Here is an 18,449-nt window from a genome sequence, read left to right on the forward strand (position 1 = left end):
TAAGGCATAAATAAGGTACATGACATATTCAACACAAGGACTTGTATGGCTGGAGTGGAAAGTTTATTCCCTTTTGCTGGAGTTGGAGCAAACTCTCTGGAGTTGGTGGGTTGGGGTCACCAGTGTTATATTCATTGAACTTGAACTATGTTGTTACTTGGACCCAAAGGAGGAAAATGTAATTTAAGAAACAAATGAAGGCTGAGGAGGGAACTCAAGGTTGAGAGAAAAGAACAATATCTAACTAGTTTCCCAGCTGCCATTCTTGCTCTTCTACCCATTCTCCACAAAGAAACCAGAGCAATCTTCTAAAAATGTAAATCAACCAATATCTCTCATGAACTAAGATGAAAAAATATTCAGCAAAACATTAGCTTATTGGATCCAGCAATGTACAAAAAATTTATATACTACAACAAAGTGGGGTTTATTCCAGGGATGCAAGACTGGTTCAATATTTGAAAATCAGTCAGTGTAATCCACCACATTAACAGGCTAAAGGAAGTTCACACAATCATATCAATTGATGCAGAAAAAGCATTTGACAAAGTTCAATTCACAATCATGAAAACTCTACAAAAAATATAGAAATAGAGGGGGAACTTCTCAACTTGTTAAGGAGCAACTACAAAAAATTCTACAGGTAGCATTATACTTAATGGTGAAAAACCAAATGCTTTTCCCCTAAGATTAGGAAAAAGGCAAGTATGCTCACTCTTACCACTCTCATTCAGAATACTACCAGAAATTCTAGCCAGCACAATAAAGCAAGAAAAAGAAATAAATGTCATATATATTTGAAAGGAAGAAATAAAACTGTCTTGATTTGCAGACAATATGATTGTCTATGTAGACAGCCCCAAGGAATCTACAAAAAAAATTTCTCAAAACAAAACAAAAAAATCCTAGCTCTCTCGGCCACCTTTCCATGCTGCCATAATGGTGTGAATGAATGTCCTGACTGATCCTCTCAAGAGCATCAACAGTGCCTAAAAGAGAGGCAAATGACAGATTCTTATTAGGCCATGCTCCAAAGTCACCAACTGGTTTCTAACTGTGATGATGAAGCATGGTTACATTGGCGAATTTGAAATCATCGATGATCACAGGGCTGGGAAAATTGTTGTGAACCTCATAGGCAGGCTAAATAAGTGTGGAATGATCAGCCTCAGATTTGATGTGCAACTCAAAGATCTAGATAAATGGCAGAATAAACTGCTCCTGTCCCATCAGTTTGGTTTCATTGTCCTGACAACCTCAGCTGGCATCAGGGACCATGAAGAAGCAAGATGAAAACACACAGGAGGGAAAATCCTTGGATTCTTTTTCCAGGGATGTAATACATACATGCAAATAAAATGCCCCAGAGGAAAAAAGAAAAATCTTAGAACAAATAAGTTCAACAAGGTAGCAGTTTACAAGATGAACACACCAGGAAAATCTACAAACAAGAAATATGTGGAAACTGAAATTAAACTGAAATTAAAAACACAATACCATTTACAATAGCTCCACAGAAAATTAAATACTTAGATATAAATCTGACAAAGCACATATAGGATCTGTATGCTAAAAATTATAAAATGCAGATGAAAGAAAACAAGATCTAAACAAATGAGAGATATACCATTTCATTTATTGTTCATTTATTGAAACTCAACATAGTAAAGATTTTAATTCTCCTCAAATTGATCTATAAGCTTAATGAAATTCCTATCAAAGTCCCAGCAAGCATTTTTTTATATTAGAGAAGCTTATTTAAAAATTTATGTCAAGCTAAAAGAACTAGAATAGCTAAAACAGGTTTGAAAAGGAAGAGTAGTAATGTCAGAGGAATCACTCTATTTGATGTTAAGTTTACTATATAGCTACAGTAGTGAAGACAGTGTGCTACTGATAGAAAAACATATAGATCAATGGCACAAAATAGAGAACCCAGAAATAGACACACACAAATATGCCCAAGTGATTTTTGACAAAGTTGCAAACGCAATTCAATGGAAGAAGGCTAGCCTTTTCAACAAATGGTGCTAGGGCAATTGGGCACCCTTATGCAAAAAAATAAATTAAAAAATAAAATAAAAATAAAAGAACCTTGAGCTAATCCTTACAGAATTAACTCAAAATAGGTCCAAGATTTAAATGTAAATATGAAACCACAAAACTTTTAGATAAAACATAGAAAATCTTCAGGACTTAGGATGAAGTAAAGACTTCTTAGACTTCACACCAAAAGCACAATCCAAAAAAAAAAACAAAAAACCAAAACCAAAAAAAAAGAGAATATGATAAACTTACTTCATCAGAATTAAATACTTTTACTCTGTGAGGACTTTGTTAAGAAGATGAAAAGATAAGCTACAGCTTGGGAGAAAATATTTGCAAATCACGTATCTAGCAAAGTGCTACGATCTAGAACATACAATGATCATTCAAAATTCAACAGTTAAAACAAACGATCCAGTTAGAAAATGGGCAGAAGACATGTAGAGACATTTCACTGAAGTACAGATGACAAATAAGCACATGAAAAGATGTTCAACATCATTAGCCGTTAGGGAAATGTAAATTACAACCACAAATAAAATATCACTATGTCTATCAGAATGGCAGAAATAAAAATTAGTGATAACACCAAATGCTGGTGAGGATACAGAAAAACTGGATCACTACTCATACATTGCTTGTGCGAACGTAAAAGTTACAGCCACTCTAGAAAACAGCAGTTTCTTTTAAAACCAAAAAATCACTTACAGTACAATGCAGCAGTCTCACTCCTGGGCATTTATTCCAGAGAAATGACCACTTATATTCATGTAAAAACCTGTACAAGAATGTTCATATTATTCATAATACCTGAAGACTGGAAACAACCCAGATGTCCTTCAATGGATGATAAACAGGGCATTTATTCCAGAGAAATGAAAACTTATGTTCATGTAAAAACCTGCACACAAATGTTCATATTATTCATAATAGCTAAACACTGGAAACAACCCAGATATCCTTCAATGGATGATAAACTGTGGTACATACATACCATGGAATACTACTCTGCAATAAAAAGAAACAAAGTATTGACATAAACAACCAGGTGGATGGATCTCAGGGGAATTATGCTGAGTCAAAAAAGCCAATTTCAAATGGTTACATACTGTATGCTTCCATTTATATAATACTCTTGAACTGTTGTAAATATAGAGATGGAAAACAAATTAGTGGCTGCCAGGGATTAGGGCTTTGGGCGGAGGGGGAAGAGTGGCTACAAAGGAGTTACATGATGGAACAGTTCTGCATCTTCACTGTGGTGGTGGTAAGACTACTCCTGTTATAAAATTGCCTTGAACTATAGACGCACGCGCACACACACACACACACGCGCACACACACACACACACACACACACACAAGTACAACTATAGAACTGTTGAAATCTGGATAAGCTCTGTGGATGGCAGCAATGTCAATTTCATGGTGTCATTATTGTATTATATTACATATAGGTACTCTATATATTGTATGTATATAGTTATATAAGTTACTAACATAGGGTGAGGAGGGGTGAAGTTTCAGGAGACCTGTCTGTACAGTTTTATGCAATTCCTGTGAATCTATAATTATCTCAAAATAAAAAGTTAAAAAATGTAAATCAGATCATATCAGATCTCTTACTTAAAATCAGTAGGAGACTTACTAATCAGAATTAAAAGAAAATTCAAGTTCCTTCCCTTATGTCATCTTCTCCCTAACTATGTCTCTGACCTCATCTCACTCTCCATCTTATTAGTAAAGCTAAAGCCACGCACATCTTCTTTTGCATACTCTGTGCTCTTTCACATGCCCAAGATGTTTCACTTGTTTCCTTCCTGGAAAACTCCTCACATATCACATCTGCATGTCTTATCATTCAGACTCACCTCAATGTCACCTCCTTAGAGAACCTTCCCTTTGCCCCCAGTCTAAAGCATCCCCCTCCACTCTGTTGCTCTCCATGACATTACATAGATCATTCCTTCCTAGCACCTGCCATTATCTGAATTTACCTTTGATCTTTGTTTATCAACTGTCTTCCTCCTTTGGAATGTAAACTCTATTAGAACTGGGGTCATGCTGTCCTATCTCTAGCGGTTTAGACAGTGTGTGGTCCTCAACTCCAAGGGACTTCCCCCCTCCACACTCACACAACACACACACACACACACACACACACACACACACACACACACACAAAGCAGCATTCCTCTTGCCCTTCAGGTTCTGAACAAGTTCAAGAAATATAATAAAAGGGTAAAGACAGAAGTGAAAATATCATCTGTATTACCAGTAGGGGCTAATTTGGAAGCGTAGCCTAGGCAAAGCCAACTGGTTGTGGAATTAGGCAGCCTTACCCATTGGGTCCCAGCCAACTCTGGGCTGGATTAAGCCCTCCTTCTCCAGCACGTGAAACATAAATGCATGCTAAATATTTTGTGAATGAAAGAGGGAAGAAATAAAGGCTGTGACAAATCTCTGAGTCCTCTCTTGTATTGGGTTTGGGAATAAGGCACAGAGGCCTGCTGATTTAAGGATGCCGGGCCCAGATGGAGGATATGGTGAAGGTTAGAGACACAGGTAGGAGGCAGCCTGTAGAAAATCTCACATGCCAAGGCATTAGGAAGCTGTTCAAAAGGAAGCTGGGGTGATGGTACATCTTTTTATCCAGTTCCATCAGCTCATTTACTTTGGTGCTATTTTCATTATTTGGGAGAGGTGTGAGTGATTGCTTTTCCTATGACTAAGCTCACATCAGTACTCGACACAGGTACAGTCTTAAGCAATCCATCAGCCTTAATAGAGTTTATGTCTTTCCCATAACTCTCTTGCCTCAAAAATAATAAAAGCACGCCTAACATGCCTACTTGTCAGCTACTATAAGGTGCCACATTAATTGCAAGTGGAATTTAAAAAAAGGTAACTCATGAGTTCCAAACCATCACCACAGTATTTCCTTTAATAGAAAAATGAAAGTTTTGGGGAGCCAGATAGATATATTGTCTGGAGCAGTCTGGCTACAGTTATGAATAAGAGGTTTAAAAAAGGTGAGTGTGAGCAGAATCAGAGGAAAGGAATACAGGATATTCAAAAGTATGAGGGATAAACAATACAGCAAACTTGAAAAAGAAACCCTTTAAGAAGGATGAAATGATGGGGCTTCCCTGGTGGCACAGTGGTTAAGAACCGCCTGCCAATGCAGGGGACACGGTTTCCAGCCCTGGTCCGGGAAGATCCCACATGCTGTGGAGGAACTAAGCCCGTGCGCCACAACTACTGAGCCTGCGCTCTAGAGCCCGTGCGCCACAACTACTGAGCCTGCGCTCTAGAGGCCGCGAGCCACAACTACTGAAACCCGTGTGCCACAACTACTGAAGCCTGCGCACCCTAGAGCCCATGCTCCACAACAAGAGAAGCCACCACAGTGGGAAGCCCGTGCACCGCAATGGAGTAGCCCCCGCTCTCCACAACTAGAGAAAGCCCACGCGCAGCAACGAAGACCCAATGCAACCAAACATAAATAAATAAAATAAATAAAATTTTAAAAAACGAACAAGATGATGCTAATATTAAAGAAAAAAAGATGAAATGACATCTCTATTCTGAACCACGACCATCATCAAATGGCCACAATGTGTGTTGGACACACATCCAACTTTCTCTTGACAGTTTCCCCATTATTTCTCCAGATATATATGCATAAAGATAAATTTAAAAATGTAATACATATATTTATATTTTTGCAGTTTGTCCTGTGCCTACTGAGCAAGCTTAAGCCCGTGTGTCTGCTCTGCTCTGTCAAATGCTTCCGTGTGTGTGTGTGTGTGTGTGTGTGTTTGTGTGTGTGTATAACACTGGGGAAATAGGAGTGAGAGGTGCTGTGTGTAAAAACAAGATATACTGGGTTTGGGCGTCATTTGAGGATTTTAAAGAGTTGAAATGGGTCACTAACAGCTTGGGGTACTAGTTTTTCTCCTTGTTTTCCTGTGGAAGAAGAGATCCAGAGCCCCAGAGTAGCATGAAAGGAGGGAAGGGGAGGGGAAACACAGATTTTTACTTACTTCACAATTTTACTTAATGCCTATTTATAAAAACCAATCCTTTGAAAATGAACAGACCTCTCCACGTTAATCAACGTTGCTCAGTGTTGCAGAAAAATAATCTAAATCAAATGACATTTGAAAATGTCTTTTAGTCAGAACTTTACCCGTATTAGTGAAAACCACAAGTGGCACCCTGTAACTCACAAGAAAAGAGTTTTTGAGACATATTTGGGGAATACATTTCTGTAAATAAGGAAGACAGACTACTTGCTTGACAGGGGCTTAAACTTTTCTCATGTTTGTTATGGCTTGATTCATATCGCCATTTGCTTTTCCAACTGTTTATCCCTTGTCCCCCAGGTGTGTCAGTCAGGGTCCTGGCAGGAAGCAGAAGTACACTCAGGTGGAATTCATGAGAATTGGACAAAGGGACTATTTACAGAGGTAAGGGCAGGTCAAGGCACCCCGGGGCTAGCCGCAGGGTGGTGGTCTCTGCCACCCCTTGGGGCTCGGGGGAGCTGGTGTCTTGAGGGAAGGGCTCCCCAGCGGGGGCTGAGGCTGTAGAGGGATGCAACCATTCCAGAACCATGTGCAGATCACAGAGGGATGGAGAAATATATTGACTTCACATTCCTTTAGCTCTCTACCTCCCTCTAGTACCTCCCATTCATACCTCCACGAACCCACCTGGAACCCAGAGGGCAAGGGAACCCAAGGGCTATGGTCCACGGCAACTAGTTCCTTGGCACACAGAGCAGGCACAGGAGGAAGGCGAGGGTACCCAGTGGTGGCAAAAAGAGGGAAGTGTGCCAATTCATAACATTGTGCTTGAATTCCAGGTGAAAGAAAAATTTGATGCAGCAGATTCCCTCTGGATAGGACCATTCAGGAGAGAGGGTGAGATAAGAAACTTTACAGTTTTTTTTTCTCATAAAAAACAATGCAGTTGCCCAGACCTGGACTATTCGAGGAGTGAAAGAAGAAAGAGAAGATAGCACATTCTAGACTGGTCTCCAGAGGCAGCAGGCAGCCCAGATTTGAAGCAACTACCCTATGTTTGGGATGATTTATGCCCCTTCATGCCAAAGTGTTGCTCCATTTTGCCTGGAATTCAGGCAAAGTTTGATTTAAGAGGCCTGGGTTCTCTGAGAAATTGTCTTGGCCAAAGAAGTGCTGACTTAGCTCACCAGGTCTTCAATCCCTGAGGTCAAGCCTTGTGGCATCCTCCTCCTGGGTTGCTCCTAGCAGAGCCTGATGGACTCATATTACTGTCACTGTGTGCTGGTCAGAAGTCATACTGTTTAGAGTAAAGACAGGGATTATCTTGCCAACAGGGCTAGCTACATGGATGAAGTTAGAGTTCTTACTAGTGGCTGAGATTTGATGGAACATGAAAAGTCCCTTCTGAACTCCAGTGTTCTCCTTCAGAGGTCCTCTTTCTATCTTGTTTTTGTTTACTTGTTCGTTCATTCAGTAAGTATTTATTGAGTTCAATGGGTCAGGCAGAGCTACTATATCTTTCAATTCTAGGATATCCTGCAATGCCATAGTCCTCTTTCTCAGGGGTATAAAGACGAGTAAAATATAGAACATACAACGTACAACACACAAATTTAGGAAATGCAGTGAGTGGGAGAAATGGGTGATAAATCACATTGAAACATTGGGAGTACTGCAAAAGATACCAATCAAGAGTTGGAGACACAGGACAGAGCAGTGAACTCTGCCTGGGGCAATGTAAAGACCTAGGAAGTCCCACATCATCTATTACTTGGGTCAAGTCATCAAACACCCATCTAAAAACATCAATATTTCCTGGGAGATGGGTGATGTTAACTTTACCCATTAACAATTTTCAAGTCCACATTATAGAACATGATCAACTTCTTTCTTCCTATGTATGCTTCTCCTCAACATTTAAGGATGCTCAAGCCTTGTACATCCTAAAGAATTCCCCCTGGAGTCCACTTCCCCCACCGCTCCCTGTCTCCTCTTCCCCTGTGTAGTAAGACTTCACACAAGAACTGTTTTCTTTCTTGCCGTCATCATTTTCTTACCTCTTAGTCACTCCTCATCTCCCAACTCACTTCATCCTGGCTTCCACTCCAGCTGCCATCAAAATGATCCTCCCTAAGATTAACAATGGCCTCCACATTGCTTGAGCCAATAGGCAACCTTTCAATCCTCAGCTTACCTGACCTCTCAGCAGCATTTGATGCTATGGACACCAGCTCCACTTGTTAACTTGGCATTTGTGAAACATTCTCCTGGTTTTTCTCCATTTAAAAAAATAGGCATGGACATATATACACTACCAAACGTAGAATAGATAGCTAGTGGGAAGCAGTGCATAGCGCAGGGAGATCAATTCGGTGCTTTGTGTCCACCTAGAGGGGTGGGATAGGGAGGGTGGGAGGGAGGGAGACGCAAGAGGGAAGAGACATGGGAACATATGTATATGTATAACTGATTCACTTTGTTATAAAGCAGAAACTAACACACGATTGTAAAGTAATTATACTCCAATAAAGATGTTAAAAAAAAAGGCAAAAAAAAAATAAGCTTTATTTTTTAGAGCAGTCTTAGGTTCACAGTCGTACTGAACACAAGAGATTTCCCATCTGCCCTTTTGCCGCTGCATTGCACAGCCTCCCCCATTATCAACATCTTGCACTGTAGTGGTACCTTTGTCATAACTGATGAACCTACACTGACACATCATTATCACCAAAAGTCCATAGTTTACATTAAGCTTCACCCTTGGTGTTGTACATTTTATGAATTTGAACAAATGTTTAATGACATGTATCTACCATTATTGTACACGGTAGTTGCATTGCCCTAAAAACCCTCTGTGCTCTGCCTTTTCATTTCTCTGGGACCTGATTTTTGGGAAGTTTAGGGATTCTAATTCAGAACCAGAATGACAAAATGTCTGATTCCAAAGCTCGAAGCCCCTAGTAATTATGTGCTGTTGTTTTGTCAATAAATACTTCCTGGTCAGTAGCCACGTCAAGGAATTTTAGGCATACTTGTTTGAATATGGGCTTTTGAAATCTCAGTGGTTTTTCTCCTCCTTTGGCTACTCCTTCTTAGTATTGTTTGCTGGATCACCCTCCCCTCTGTGATCTTCAAATGGTGCAATCCTTAAGGTCTTTTCCTAAGCCTCTTTCTCTTATCCCTCTGTACTCTCTCCCCAAGTGAACTCATCTGCACTCATGGCTTCAATGATATATAATAATAACACTGAAAAGTATATCTTAGCCAAATCCTCTCTCCTGAGCCTCAGATCCATATATTTTGACATTTCCATTGAGATCTCTAAAAGGTATTGCAACTTCAGTTTATTTAAAACCAAACTTACAGTGTCCTGGGTCAAAACGGGCCTTTTTACAGTGTGTATTCTGGCAAATAGCTCCACTATCTACCCAGAAATGCAGCATCATTCTTAATATCCTCTCGCCAGTCTCCCCAGCCTCCAAGTTCTGTGGATTTTTCTCGAATCTCTCTCCAGTCTGATCACATCGCTCCTTCTCCAATGCTACCATCACTTCTCCCTTGAACCAGGGCAATGGACTGCTAATTTGTTTGCATATGTTCACTGTCGTCTCTTCTCCAATTCATTCTCCACAGGGCAGCCACAGCCATCTTTTCAAATTCAGCAGGACCTGCGTCTTTCCTCTGCTTAAAATCATTCAGCGGCTGCCTGCTGCCCTGAGCAAAATCCTTAACAAGGCCTAAGGCTCTGAATGACCCAGCTCTATCCTCCCACATCTCAGCCCAGCTCTTTTCACTCTACCCCTTGCTCTGACACACTGGCTTTCTTTTGTGCTGCCCATTTTTGTGCCTTCTGTTTCAGGACCTGTGGGGTGCTAATCCTTCTCCCTAGAATTCTCCCTCCCCTCTTTTCACCAAATGAACTTAACAGATTTTCAATCTCATTTCAAACACTACCTTCTCAGGGAGTTTTTCTTGAATTCTAGACTAGATAAGACCCCTCCGTTATGTGCAGTCATAACAGCTTATGCTTAAAGTAAGTTTGTAATTATATGCTTGCCTGATTATTTGATTCATACCCGTCTTTCCCTCTATACCGTAATACTTGTGATATCCGAGTCCATTTCTGCCTTCTCTCTATGGGAACCCTAGTGCTTAGGGTAGTGTCAGGCACATGGTAGGTACTCAGTAAATATGTTTTGGAAGAAGGGAGACTGTGTAACCTGGAAGGGCTCAGGAGGGAAGTGACCAAGGGCAGGTGGGTTATGACATTTGGAATGACTCGGGAAAGACGTAGACAATTAGGTGGGTGGGCCATGACAGTGGTGACCTCTGGGCAGGAAAGAACGGAAGGGACCTGTCAGGGACAGAGGGCATGTCCACAGGTGCCCTCTGAGCCTCTGTAAGGCTGCGCCTTGTGGGAGCAAGTGCCCAAACTCTGCCAGGAGACCTGCTTTTGAGGCCTGGATTTGATGCTAACTAGTTGTGTGTTTTCCCCTCTCATTCTTAATTTCATCTGTAAAATAACAGAATTGGATTATTATAGCAGTCAGGGCTCTTAGCTGCAAAGAACAAATATTGCCTCTGGGCAATTTCAGCAGAAAATGAACTGATTGAAGGGCTGTTGGCCAGCTCACAGGATTCCTAGCAAGCTTGAAGAACCAGACGGAGAGAATTGGTAAGAACAGGGAAGACTGAACGGGCAGAACCGAGGCCAGCATCTCAGTGAGGGGCCAGACTCCCTCGAATCCAGCACAGCTACCCACCGTGCCATTGAATGCTGAGCGACACAGCTTGTACCCCTGCCGGGAGTGGGCAAGGGACACCCCTGTTGGCACCACTGGCTGTGCTGCCCTTGGGAACTGGATGCTGCTGCCTTTGCTGTTACTCTCGGAAAGAATGCTCTGCTTTCTTTCCTTTGTGTCATTAGTTTCTGACTCAAAAACCTGAGCAGGTGCATCTGACATCCTGAGCTCGGTGTGTGGGGGCAGGTGTGGGGATGGAGGCGGGGGCCGACTACGGCAGACTGGAAAATAGCTTCCTAGAGAGGGAGGCAGGCTCTGTTGGCCATCAACCCTCCTGAAATGGAGAGTTCCCCAGGGGAGGAATCAGAGGGTTCAGATCCCGGGCAGCCAATCAAATCGAATGTCCAGTACTAGGCAGTCTCGACAGTCCCTCCGATGCTAACAATCCATGCGTCCACCAGCAAAATGAGAATGGATCCAGTCATCACCTCACACCCCTTTCCATTAACCTCAGCAACATAGAAAAGCTACGACATCATCGTTTTGCCTTAGAAGACTTCGTTCGGTATTACAACTCCTTCTAGGTACTTTGGAGACTACTCTGCGTGTCCTTGTCTTACGTGTTTATTTGAGCCACTGAAGCCAGCCTGTGTTTCCTGGCTCCACAGCCCTAAAAATAGGGCATTTTTGAGTAGCCTAATAACCTGTTCAGAGTGAAGCAGGGCCTGTGCTGGTTTGTATTTTTAGCAGATGCTCTTTCTATTGGAGGATCTATTTTTAAACTAGCCAAATGTCAGTTCTCTCTCAACTGTCGATTTTCATTCTCAAAGACATGCTGGTTTGTTTGTTTGTTTTTTCCTGGTAGAATTTACTCTACCATATAAAAGGCACATTTCAGTCATTAATGGTTGTTTTTGGACAGAAGTAACATTTTCTTGCCCATACTCTACAATATCTTTTTTTTTTTTTTTTTTTTTTTTTAACTTGACCGAGAACTAGGAGAATCAATGAAAAGGGAATTCTGGAAAGAAAGGGTCCAGGATCTTGGAGTTGATTTATGGCAACTTCTTTTAATGCAGTTTCCACCATATCTGCTTCCTTAGGCAAGTAGCTTGCATTTAAAGTAGCCGAGCTGTGGGAACGAAGCGAGCTTTATAAAATCATTCAGTGTGAATAGCTGATTCCGGCTTAATTTGCTACCACTCCAAGGTAACATAGAGGTGAGAATGTAAAGTAACGTGACTGATGCTTTAAAAGCCACCAGAGATCTTACACATCCAAATGAATGTGGAATTCCTCAAAGAGCCCCCTTTGGAAGGCATTGTACCTGGTCTGACAATGTCTTTTTGCTCAAAGCATTTTTGGAGTACCTTTTTCAGAACTACCTTCCCAGGCGTGGATCAGGCTCTGGAATGTCCTCAGTGATCGAAGCCTATGTGCTTGGGGAACATGGGCCATTCGCTCAGGAGAAGATGCTGTCCCATTCTGGTGGTGGGTGTGTGTGGGGGGCGGGCAGCATAAGTGTGGTCATAGTGGAGCAGGTGTGAACTGTAGAGTGAGATGTTTCGGGTTCAGTTCCTCTCTCTTCCAGTTACGAACTTGGTCAAGCTGCTCAACGTCTTAGAGCACCAGATTCCTTGTGTGCAAAATGAAAGAAATCCCATCTTCCTTGTGGTGTTGTTGTGAAGAGTAAATGTATTAATGTGTGTAGAGTTCTGGTACCTGGTAAACATTCAAAAAGTGTTAATACACTTCTTGACTACACAGTTCTTCTAACTCACTTTGTCTCCAGCCAAATGAAGCTGCTTTGCTCTTCCGCTTTTAAGCCCTCCCTGTCTTTACTGATGTTCTTCCCCATCCCACCCCCCACGTATATTTCCCCCTCCTGCATCTCTGTATGTCCAAATCCTGTTTCTCTTTAAGGTCTGGCTCTAATAAAAATAATACTAATGAAGAAAGACGTTAAGTAATTTGCTCAAGGTCTCAAAACTCTCTTTTAAAAAAAATAAATTTATTTATTTATTTTTGGCTGCATTGGGCCTTTGTTGTGGTATGCGGGCTTCTCATTGCAGTGGCTTCTCTTGTTGCAGAGCACGGGTTCTAGGTTCTTGGGCTTCAGTAGTTGTGGCATGCAGGCTCATTCGTTGTGGCTCACGGGCTCTAGCGCGCAGGCTCAGTAGCTGGGGCTCACGGGCTTAGTTGCTCCGCGGCATGTGGGATCTTTCCGGACCAGGGATCAAACCCGTGTCCTCTGCATTGGCAGGCGGATTCTTAACCACTGCGCCACCAGGGAAGTCCCTAGACGTGTTTTTATTTTTTATTTTTATTTTTTTTGTGGTATGCGGGCCTCCCTCTGAATTTATTTTTTGCGGTACGCGGGCCTCTCACTGTTGTGGCCTCTCCCGTTGCGGAGCACAGGCTCCGGACACGCAGGCGCAGCGGCCATGGCTCACGCGCCCAGCCGCTCTGCGGCATGTGGGATCCTCCCAGACCGGGCGGCGAACCCGGTTCCCCTGCATCGGCAGGCGGACGCGCAACCACTGCGCCACCAGGGAAGCCCGATAGACGTGTTTTTAAAGACAGCAATTCTCCTTGAGCACTATCCAAGGAAACAGTGTTTACCTGCACTGGCAGGCAGATTCTTAACCACTGCACCACCAAGGAAGCCCCAGGGTCTCACAACTCTTATGTAAGTGCTAGAGCCAGGCTTTGGGTGCAGGCTGTCAGACACTAGTGTCGACACTCTACAATGTCTACACTACACTAGGCTACATTATACCCACGTGTATAAATGCCTCTTCCACCTTCTACATGAAGTTTTCCAGATCCCTCATTTAGAAACACCCTCTTCTGCCTTTGAATCACATATACTCCATTTACAAAGCTTTTCTTATGAAGCATTAACTTTCCATATGGTATGATGATCATTTTGGTGATTAGTCTTACTGCCCTGCAAAATTGAGTGCTCAGTAAGTGTTATTTTTTCCACAGTCTCTTCTTAGTATCTTGCATAATTTGTTGTAGGTGCTCAGGAATGTTTGTTCAGTGAATCGTTTAAAAAAATGTAAATCTGATCACGTCTCTCTGCTTAAAATGTTCCATTTACTTTAGGGTGAAAATGAAAATGTTCAATACAGCCAGAAGGTCCTGAGGGCCTAGTCTGCCACCTCATGCCTCACCTGGAACCACTCTTGCCCTGGCTCTCTGCTGTCCAACTCACAGTGCCTTTCTGTTTACTCTTCACCTGCCCTTCTGCCTGAGGACCTTTTCACTTGCTTTTCCTTTATCTGGAAGGTTGGATTCTCTTTCCCAAACTTGCCTTTGTCCTGGTCATGACTATTCTGATGACTTACCCTTGTTACCTTGCCTCTAAGTATGTTGGGGAAGCACCCCTCTGGCCTGCTTGGGAATGGATGTGTTACATCCTGGCCCAGCCTGTCCAGCCCTGTGACAGGGGACCTACCTGGTGGCCCTGGCTCTGTCCTCACTCTGCTGGTGGGAGTGCCAGGCTGGGCGATACTTGGGGATTAGGGCCTGACCTCTGCGGTGGCCTCTGGGGCAACAGAGGCTGCTTGTCCAGTCCAGCTTGCCTTGTCACTGAGGAGGAGAGCTCTGACTCCAGGCCAGAGATTGATCCTGGCAGTGGCATTTTCTGAAGGCAACTGTACCCTTCATCTCCCCTTGGTTCATACATTCTGCCTGCCAGAAGGCCTGGCTCAGAGCCATCTTGGCAAAGAGGAATTTTTATAGCCTGATTGGTTTCATTTTGCTGTCTTCCCAGATTCCTATCCTTGGGCAGAAATAGTCTCCAAATAACTTTTGTACCAAGGGTGATACGAGGGGGGAAGCATGCAGGGGAGGAAAGAGATCACAGCGAGGACATCTAAGCTGGAAACAGGTTACTTCCTCATTTAATAATAATCTATTATTTTTATAGTAATAGGTAACATATATTAAATACTAGGTCCCAGGTACTGTACTAGGTATTTTTCCATATATTAGCTCATTTAATTTTTAAAATTATAGCCCTTTAAGTGGGGCTCTATTATTATTCCCACTTTATAGATTAGAAAGTTGAGGGTGAAGGAAGTTAAGAAACTTGCCCAAGGTGAGTAATAGAGGAAGTGGGCTTAAAGCTGAAGATAGGGGAGTTGAAATTTTTGCCTTGAGGATGATAATATCAAATTACATTATGATTTCCAGTGTAGGGGTCTAGCAAAGAATGATCATCAAAACAGTGGACTCCAGAGAGATCCAAGCATGATCCAGAATATTCCCTGCATGTTGACATATTAATGATTACTTTATAGTTACTTATCCAGTTCACTGGGAAGCAGCCTGATGTGAAAGAGAGAACATGGAGTCATGTTGGAGTCACGTAGACCTGGGTTTGAAACCAAATGCAGCCTCTTCTATCTGTACTGCCTCATACAGTTTATATAACCTCATTGTGACTCAGTTTTCTCATCTTTAAAAATGGTCATTGTGATTCATAATCCATAGGGCTGTGAAGATTAAGTCAGAAAACACAATACAGCTTTTTGTGCTATGCCTGGCATGTAGATAGTGACCAATAAATGGTAGCTATTAACATGGCATGGATGTGAAGAGAAGCCACAGGTGATATTATTACTAGCCTCCCCTCCATAGTTCATTATTAGCTGATAAATTCCACTGTTGACATTTGAATTAAGATGTGCTGTCTCTGGGAGGCCCAGTGGCAAAGAAAATACCTTAGGGGATTCCCTGGCAGTCTGGTGGTTATGACTCTGCACTCCCAATACAGGGGGCATGAGTTCGATCCCTGGTTGGGGAACTAAGATCCCACATGCCGCACGGCGCAGCCTTAAAAAACAAAACAAAACAAACCAAACAGAAAAAGCCTTAAAGAGAAAACATATTAAATCACGATCAATCTCAATTATTAAGTCTTAATTAATAATTAAGCTATTTATTGTGCAAGCTGGAAAGTAAGCTTGTAACTTGCAAAAAAAAGTCTTAAATTAGTAATACAACAGCTGTCTCCATTTAATTAGGGTATATTATATATTTGATGTCTTTTATTTTATTGTTAATCCTTGTGGCTACCCTGTGGGGATAGTATTATTACCATTCTATCTATGATGCTCAGGAAGAGATTAAGCAACATGTCTGAAGCCACCTGAGAGTAAGTGACGAGGAAAGGATTCAAATAGAGACCTAACTCCAATGGCCGTATTTTCCCCGATATGCCTCGCTACTCTTGGGACTGGCAGTCCCACTTCTGAGAAAATGTCCTAAGTAAAAAATTTTAAAAAGAAAAGAAGGTCAGTTGTTAAAACAAAACAAAAGCCCCCAAATCTTTATAGCTCATACTCATCACTTAGCCCTTTGGCCCCAGATTGGACAGTAAAGTGGCCAGCTGCCACACATTAACATAACAGAACAAACTTCAAAAGACCAATACATGAATCACGTCAGCAGAGAACATCTGAAACTATACTTAGTAAAAAGGACAGAATGCAAAATAGTACAGCAAAGAGTATACACACACTTCTCAAAGCTAGAGAAAATTGGTATCTGTATTCCAATAGGGAAGAGAAATATTCAGAGTTATGCAAATGATTAGCGTACGAAGCCTCTGTTGTATTTTGGGGTAGAGTAGTTTACAGTATTCAATTAAAAAAAAGAAAGACGGCTTCCCTGGTGGAGCAGTGGTTGAGAATCTGCCTGCCAGTGCAGGGGACACGGGTTCGAGCCCTGGTCTGGGAAGATCCCACATGCGGTGGAGCAACAGGCCCGTGAGCCACAACTACTGAGCCTGCGCGTCTGGAGCCTGTGCTCCGCAACAAAGAGAGGCCGCAACAGTGAGAGGCCCGTGCGCGCCGATGAAGAGTGGCCCCTGCTCGCCACAACTAGAGAAAGCCCTCACACAGAAACGAAGACCCAACACGGTCAAAAATAAATAAAATAAATAAATTAATTTTTTTAAAAAAGAAAGAAAGCATATTGAACAAGTTTAGAAAAAGGAGATAGGTTTTTTAAAACTATCTAGTTTTTTTTTTTTTTTTTTTTTTTGTGGTTCGCCGGCCTCTCACTGCTGTGGCCTCTCCCGTTGCGGAGCACAGGCTCCAGACGCTCAGGCTCAGTGGCCATGGTTCACGGGCCCAGCCGCTCCGCGGCATGTGGGATCTTCCCGGACCGGGGCACGAACCCGTGTCCCCTGCATCGGCAGGCGGACTCTCAACCACTGTGCCACCAGGGAAGCCCCTAAAACCATCTAGTTTTAAGTTGTAAAACTAGCTTCTTGAAAACACTGAAACAAAAAGTGATGCCTATCTTGAGAGGAATTTATTATAGTGTTTCCTCACCTGGAATTTTAGGACTCCTAGGGATAGTGATAGAGGCTCTCCAAATTTGTGCTGTATTTCACAGAAATGATGGAAATTATGTATTTTAAAAGCACGTTGAATCACATTGGCAATAGTTAAGGATAGTTAAGTTTGGCTCTGTTATCAGCTCACCTGAATTTGAACCCCAGCCTTGTTACCTACTTGCTAAGTGATCCTGGGCAAACTAATCTTTTCTGTTTCCTTGTCTGTAAAACTGGGTTAATAATAATGCCTACCTCAATGGGTTACTGCCCCAGCACATGGTAAATTATCTGTAAACATTAGCTGTTATTAAACTATAAAGCTTCTTTGCTCTAATCTGGAGTTATATCAATTCAGCCCTAATTTTATTATCTCAAGCAAATCAGAAATCTCCATTGACCATTATACAGCATTTGATTTCCAAACTATGGGAAAATGGGTGAAATGTGAGTAAATGCAGTTTGATCAATAAAATCTTTCAAAATATGGTTGAGAGGGGAGAGGGAGAGAAGAAGTGTCAGGGATCCTTGGTGATAAAATCTGAGGATGACTATACAAGATGGATGCATTTGATAAGGATGAGGGGAATGGGAGGCCTGAACAGAGTACAGAGGTGGAAAGCCACAGCTTCCTCAGGCTTTCCCAGAGTCAGAGGGAGATGGTCATGTTTTGTTGAGACCTGACACGTCCTGAAGACAGATTGTTGTTCTCCTCTGCTCTCTGTGCCAGGGTCGGATTGCGACACCTGAACCCAAATCAGGACTTGCAGAGGTGAAGATGAAGGGGGTTGTGCAACCTGGGTACCAGCTGGGGCTCTCCATCCCTGGGAAGCCTGTGTAACCTTGACCTGAAGCCAAATTCCATGGCCTGTGACATCACAAGACTTCTGCATGGTTTCTCTCTGGTTCTGATCGCTTCCTCCACTTGCTGCTTTTGTGCTGCTCTAAGTCAAAGTAGATGCAAAGCCCAGCCCTCCGACCAAGTTCCACAAACGATGCACAGACACTGATTCTTTCATGAACTTAGTAAAATGCTACTGAGTGTGGACAGGGGCAAGTATTCCAGGTCCGGGGCACATCCCAGACACAGCCTCTGCCTCCTCCCACTTTCCTTTCCTCCATTTTTTCTGGTCTCTTTCCCTCTCCTCCTTCTGTCCTGCACATAAATTCCTCCGTATCACATGGGAGAGACAAACCAACCCCAGCCCAAGCACTTACCACTGTATTTTGCCAACAGAGATAGTTTACCCATCTTAAGAGGAATTCTGGTCAAAATGTGTT

General features: G+C 42.5%; 1 pseudogene; it reads left to right on the forward strand.

Moving 5' to 3' along the window:
- The first annotated feature begins 936 nt into the window (after positions 1-936).
- LOC114486065 (40S ribosomal protein S15a-like) lies at positions 937-18,009 on the forward strand (annotated as a pseudogene).
- Positions 18,010-18,449: the final 440 nt, after the last annotated feature.

Source organism: Physeter macrocephalus, chromosome 4, assembly GCF_002837175.3.
Source record: "Physeter macrocephalus isolate SW-GA chromosome 4, ASM283717v5, whole genome shotgun sequence".
In the NCBI taxonomy this organism is placed as follows: domain Eukaryota; kingdom Metazoa; phylum Chordata; class Mammalia; order Artiodactyla; family Physeteridae; genus Physeter; species Physeter macrocephalus.